This window comes from Arvicanthis niloticus, chromosome 2 (assembly GCF_011762505.2).
Source record: "Arvicanthis niloticus isolate mArvNil1 chromosome 2, mArvNil1.pat.X, whole genome shotgun sequence".
Lineage (NCBI taxonomy): Eukaryota > Metazoa > Chordata > Mammalia > Rodentia > Muridae > Arvicanthis > Arvicanthis niloticus.
Genome location: NC_047659.1, coordinates 51,228,588 through 51,234,912, shown reverse-complemented (window position 1 = coordinate 51,234,912; position 6,325 = coordinate 51,228,588).

The following is a 6,325-nucleotide window of genomic DNA, read 5'->3' as shown; positions in this document are numbered from 1 at the left end:
ATACCTAGCTGGATCTTCTGGTTACAAATATGATTTTAAAAGACCAGCAGAGGGCTGGAGAGATGGCCCAGTGGTTAAGGACACTGACTGCTCTTCCAGAGGTTCTGAGTTCAATTCCCAGCAACCACACGGTGGCTCACAACCATCTGTAATGGGATCAGATGCTCTCTTCTGTTGTGTCTGAAGACAGCTACAGTGTACTCATGTACATAAAATAAATACATCTTAAAAAAAAAAAAAAAAAAAAAAGACCAGCCCAGCAGAGGTTTGAAGGTTTGAAGTCATGAAATAGTATCTGGCCAGGCTTTTGGACAGACTGAGATGTAGAAAGATTTGTATTATTCTAGTTAAAGAATATCAGAGGCTCAAGAAACAGGGTGGACTGAGAAGAAAGGGGATAAAAGAAAAAAGCATAGGGAGGGAGATAAAAAGCAAAGGAATTAGTGTCACAGCTTCTGAGCACCAGAAACTGAGATATTCCTATCTTACAATGGAGCATAACATTGCCCTAAGCAGGTTGGAAAAACATATGGAATATCTCTCCTTATCTAAATTTATTCAGGCTAACAGAAACTGACTTGAAAATTAGTATCTGATCTCCTTGTTTCTGCTGACTTTGTTAAGCTTTAGCTATTTGAATAAACTGATTCATACAAGAAACTGTAATATTCTATAATGATGCACTATAAAAGAATCAAAAATTAATATTTACAGTCTCTCTATGGGATAGATTTATGATTTAAATTTTTATTTGGAACTAAAGGAGCTTCAACTCAAAAATTGTAATTTTTTAAGGTTATAGGTAGGATTGAAGTGGAAATTTCTGATTTCTTTGGAGACTCAGTTATATCATGTGATACTTTTCTGGAAACTGTCTTATGCGAGAATGTTTTTGCTGAAGTAGACACCCGGGAGGATGTTTTGCTGAGAACAGACATGTGGTGTTCTTCTGGAAGCTGCCAGAAAAAAAAGGGCATATGTTATTTTCCTGGAGTGGACGCTTGAGAGAACATGTGATGTTTAGAAAGGGTCTAGGTAGAACCCAGCAGACAGTGGACGACACACTGTGTAGTATTGGTTCACTTTGCTACTCTGTGCTGTTCACATGTTCACATGTGTGTTTGTCATGAGTTCATAGAAAGAAACGAACCAAAGGACTTCTGGTGGTACTCTGGAGGCTTCCTGATAACTTTCCCTGACTCAAGCTGATTGGCATAACCTCACAGTTTCTTCTGGATCAAAATGCCATAGCTGGTTCTGTGAATGGTGCTTGTCAGTGGATCGGATTACTGCTGCTGATTTGTGTGACCTGAACTGCCAATATCCTGACAACAAAGAATTCAAAGAATTATTTCTAAACAAGTCCACATCCTCCTTTGCCCTATTAACCTTTCCTTTCCACTATCTCTAGTGGGTGGTGGGCTGAAGGGAGGTTAAAACATTGAAGTACACTTATTAAAGTAGGATTTGAGAAATATAAGCTGACAGAGGACATGCAGGTTGATAGTCAATCACTTTATAAGTGATCAAATCCTTGCACATGGTCAGAACTATGGTTGTGGTAGTGCTATGAACAAATATAATTCATCAACAAGGATAAGCTTTGTTTAAACATCTTTATATGATTTCAAGGACAAGCTTAAAACAAATAACTATAAAAATAAGTAAAGTTTGTTTAAAGCCAGATGTACTTAATAGATACACTTCAAAAAGTCTTCAGAGATATGCTGAATATGGCATTTAAAGGCTTCTTGTATTAAGAAAAAAATAAAATCCAGCTTCTAGAGGCAACCCTAAAATCGCCTCCAAAGCTGGGCAGTGGTGGCGCACGCCTTTAATCCCAGCACTTGGGAGGCAGAGGCAGATGGATTTCTGAGTTCGAGGCCAGCCTGGTCTACAGAGTGAGTTCCAGGACAGCCAGGACTACACAGAGAAACCCTGTCTGGAAAAAACAACAACAAACAAATAAACAAACAAGCAAAGATCGCCTCCAAAGATGACTCCACCTGAATTGTGGTAACACTAACCAATGGATTAAACTACCCCATATTTCACTCATCTCCGGGACCCTGCTGAGGCTACAGACTGCTCAAACACTGGAGAATTGACTGTCCATCATTGCCTCATCGAGGTAGGCCAGCCTCTCAATTTTCTAACCCATAGGAAAGTCTCTTTTGTGCCTGGCAGCTGAAGGCTGATGCTGTCCTGTGTAGCAGTCAAAGTTAATGATGTCTTGTGTGACTGCTGGAGGCTAAAACCATTTTGCATCCAAGGAGATTGGCGAGATTGCTGAGGAGGTGCCTATAGCAGTCGTCCAGATAGTGGGTAAGTATCTGTCATTTTATTAATACAACAGCCATTTGGTTTATATGGCCTGCTCCCATTTATCCTTCTCCAGTCTCTGATGGTGTTGATGGCTATATGGAGCTTTATCAGTTTAGCAGCAACTGTCTGGTCCATGAATTTCATATACAAAGATCAGGCCTTGCCTTTTGTAGAGCTGTTGGGTCTCCTGGTTTGAAAAAAGCAAGCTCACAAAACAGGTTTCCATGTAGCCTTTACAATTCTTCTATTTAAAGAACTTGCGTTGCAATGACTGCTCTCAGTAATCATCCACTGTGTCTTATGATAAATGATTAAATGGAAAAGGTCCGAGGCTTATGTAAGTTGTAAGGGTCTGAGCAAATAATAATAAAACTAAGAGCTGATACAAGATGTTAAGACTGTAAAGGCTTAGAATTTTCATCAGTGGTGTTCTGATTGGCTCTTATAAAACACTGACTAGTATTATATTCACAAGCTCAAGTTTTTAAATTCCCTTTGGTTATTTTCTAAATATAGACTAAAAGATAACTTTTTTATGCTAAAAACATCTCTGTCATATTTGTGTGTGTGTGTGTGTGTGTGTGTGTGTGTGTGTGTGTGTGTGTGTGTATGTGTGTAATTCAGTCTTCTGGACAGAGGAAATCTGTTAATGTTTTTAACTCAAAATAATGTTTTGGGTCCCAAAACTTTTAGTATGATTCAAAGGTACAGGTCAGCTGCTGATTCTACAATGTGGACTTCTGTACAGATTACAAACAGTGGTAATGCTAATATATCTAAAATTTTTATCTCTTTTTGTAAATTTTAAATTCATGTACACTCCAGGGAGTTGAAACTTGGATTCACCTATCACAGGTCAAATGAACTCCAGATAAGTATTCCTGTCAGTCAGCAGCCTAAGCTTCCCTGCCTACTGCTTACTCCTGAGGTGGTTAAGTTCTAAATGTAAGCTTTTCCTTTAAGTTCTTAAAGTTTAACTTCTGTCCACTTGACTTATGGGCACCACCCAGAATCAGACTGCAGTCTACAAACTGCTCCAAGCAGCTATGAGCTTGCTGAAAGCTGATATGAATCAGTACAGCTAATGTGATTGCTCCCTGTCTTTTCAGCTCCTGTCTAGAGCCCCACCCGTTGGCCTTTGGTTGGCATTACAGCCTTCTGGGGCCCTGACAACACACTAATTTCAGCTGAGAAGCAGTTACAGAGTAGAGTACACCTCCCCTTGTCCTCAACAAAAGGCTGGAATGTTGGATCTAAAGGAAACTGGGATCCCACTGGAAGGCCCATACCTCATCATCCTTACCACCCTGCTCCTGTCAAGGTAGACCATAGCCACACCTGGATACATCATTTTCAGATCAGGTGTGTCACAGGGGATGCTGATCCTGCTGCAGAAAAATGGACTGTCACCAAGATCTGAGAAGATCCACTAATGACCCCCACATAGCTGACACATCATGTATTAGTTATAGACTAATAATGTTTTGTCTCACTATGTTCCTTCAATCTTTTCTGGATTATATGTCTAGATCCACCTTTAAAAGCAAATATAAACTTGGTGTAACTGTCTCACAGTTCCTGGGCACCAGTTGTCAGGTGGGCATTTCTTTCTTCACCTCTGGATTGAAACTCTTTGGTTTGCATGTGATGATGAATTACATCCCTGCTTAGTTCTTTGGCATGTGTATCAAGGCCCCAAATTTTGTCTCCTAGTATTCCTATTTCCTCAGATGTTTGTATATGACTGTATGGCACAGAGAGAGTACTTGTTTTTGCAAATCTTTCCAGCCTCCTGGGGCAGAAACATGCAGTTCCTCTCCTTCTACCCCTCATAGTAAACTTAGGATTGGCAGCTGCCATTCTAACAGCTGCAGCCATTCTTCTGGCAACAGACACAACAATGGCTTGATGTCAATTACAAAAATTTAGGATGTCAGTTAACCCAGGATTTATTGGCATCAGAAAAGTCTACTGCAAAATTAGAAGAACAGGTCAATTCATTAACTGAGGTAGTCTAACAGCATGGTAGGGCACTTGATCTGCTTTATGCAGAACAAGAGGTTATTATATGACCTTGGGGAAACTTGCTGTTTCTATGCAAACTACTAAGCAAACTATTCAGTATAGTCTGGCTTTGGAAAAAAAAAAAAGCCTCATAGAGAGAGGGAAAAGGCCCTACAAGGAGGAAGTAAAAGACTCCCAATTTCTTAAGTTCTTCCTGAACTTCTACTAACACAGCTGTCAATTGTCACAAGGCCCTTAGCTCTCCTGCTCCTACTGATTGAAGTTGGCCCCTGCATCATTAATGCCTAAACCAGATATATAAATTGCCACTTAGGAACCATTAAGCTGATTATAATTAAGTCTCAATATGAACAGGTACCCACTACAGAGTGAAGGATTGGCTCAAGGTCAAGGGGGAGGGGAATGTGACAGTAATATGTTGATGGCTAACTTTATGTTTAAAAGTTTAAATTTTCTGTGCCTAAGTGGGCTATAAAGCAAAATTAGACCTCCAAATGTTAAGGGCTGTTAAGGGTTAAATTTTTCTTGCTGCTGTTTCTGTTTGTTTCTGTTTCTGTAAACAAGCTTGTTTTGCTGGAGAGGAGCTTCTGTTTGCAAGAGAACAAATGGCTGGGCACTGCATTCAGGAATCCTGAGTCCCAGCTGTAGACCTAGTATCTGAGTAAGAGACTCTTCTTTGTTAAAATGTATTAATGGTCAGATTGATGGATCTCTAACTGACCCCAGGCCCATAATAGGGTAATGGTTTTTAAAATATATTTCAAAAGATGATATTTGTGAGTTTCAAATATACTTAAAACAACAAAGAGAAAGATAAAAATACTCTGTGTTTTCAACTATTATCACATTAAAACATTCCTCTATTTTTGTCTAAGTCCATATAACTATTTTAGAAATTGAATTTTTTTCAGGGGCAGTTAGGGGATGAATGTTGTAAAAACAGTCATTACCACCACCACCACCACCAAAACCTAGTGGCAGATTCTACAGTACAGTTGTTCTCAGCCTGTGGATAACCACCCCAAGCATCTCAGAGGTTTTGCATATCAGATACTTACATTACGATTTATAGCAACAAAATTAGTTATAAAGTAGCAGCAAAAATTTTATAGTTGGACCAGGTCACCACAACATGAACTGTATTAAAGGGTCACAGCATTAGGAAGGTTGAGAAACACTGCTTTAATACCAGCTCTTGAGAGGTATAGGTAGGAGGATCATAGTTAATGCCACCTGGGTTTTATGAGACCCTATCTCAAAATTCCCAAATGAAATAAGTACATGGAAAGGAACCCTGTGGATCTTAGAATCCACCTCGGTGATTTTACTTAAGCTGTGCCCGCTTGCTGGGCTCTGGGTGGGTGAAGTGACACTGAGTGACCGCTTGGACCGGGAGCCCAAGGCACGTGGGTATAGTGGAGGGCCTTTGAGTAAACGAGCACGAGTTTGCAGCGTGGACTCATCCATCTCCCTGGGGCAGAGGTGTTTGGGCACCAGCAACTGAGCAGGACCTGGGGCCAGAGAGCAGTTGGCCCCTTGCAAAGTCCGGGTCCCAGCTCAGAGCCCCAACCCCCGGACTGGCGCCACAGTCAGCCGGTGGAGCGAGATAAAGCGGGCAAGGTTCTTGCGGGTCCAAATCAGGGAGGCGCAGCTCCGATAGCAGCGCAGGGGCCGGAGCTCCCGGTGTGTTTGCTCCAACTGTTTAAACTGCTTCAAAGAGCCAGGGCCGGAGCGACCTTCGGCAAACAGCTGCTAATCTCTAGCAATGGGGTGCTGTCCTGGAGAGGATTGTGGAGCCGAGGGCCTCCCACTCGCGCCCCGCCCCCGTGGGACTTCAGCCCACCTGACTCCGCCAGGCCCCGGACCGCAAGAGGAGGGTCAACAGTGGAGGCCGAGGGGAACGCGGGAACTCTGGCCGGAAGCTCTCAGGTCCCTGCCCCGCCCCCAGGCTCTTGCTCCTCCCTTTGGCCCCCGT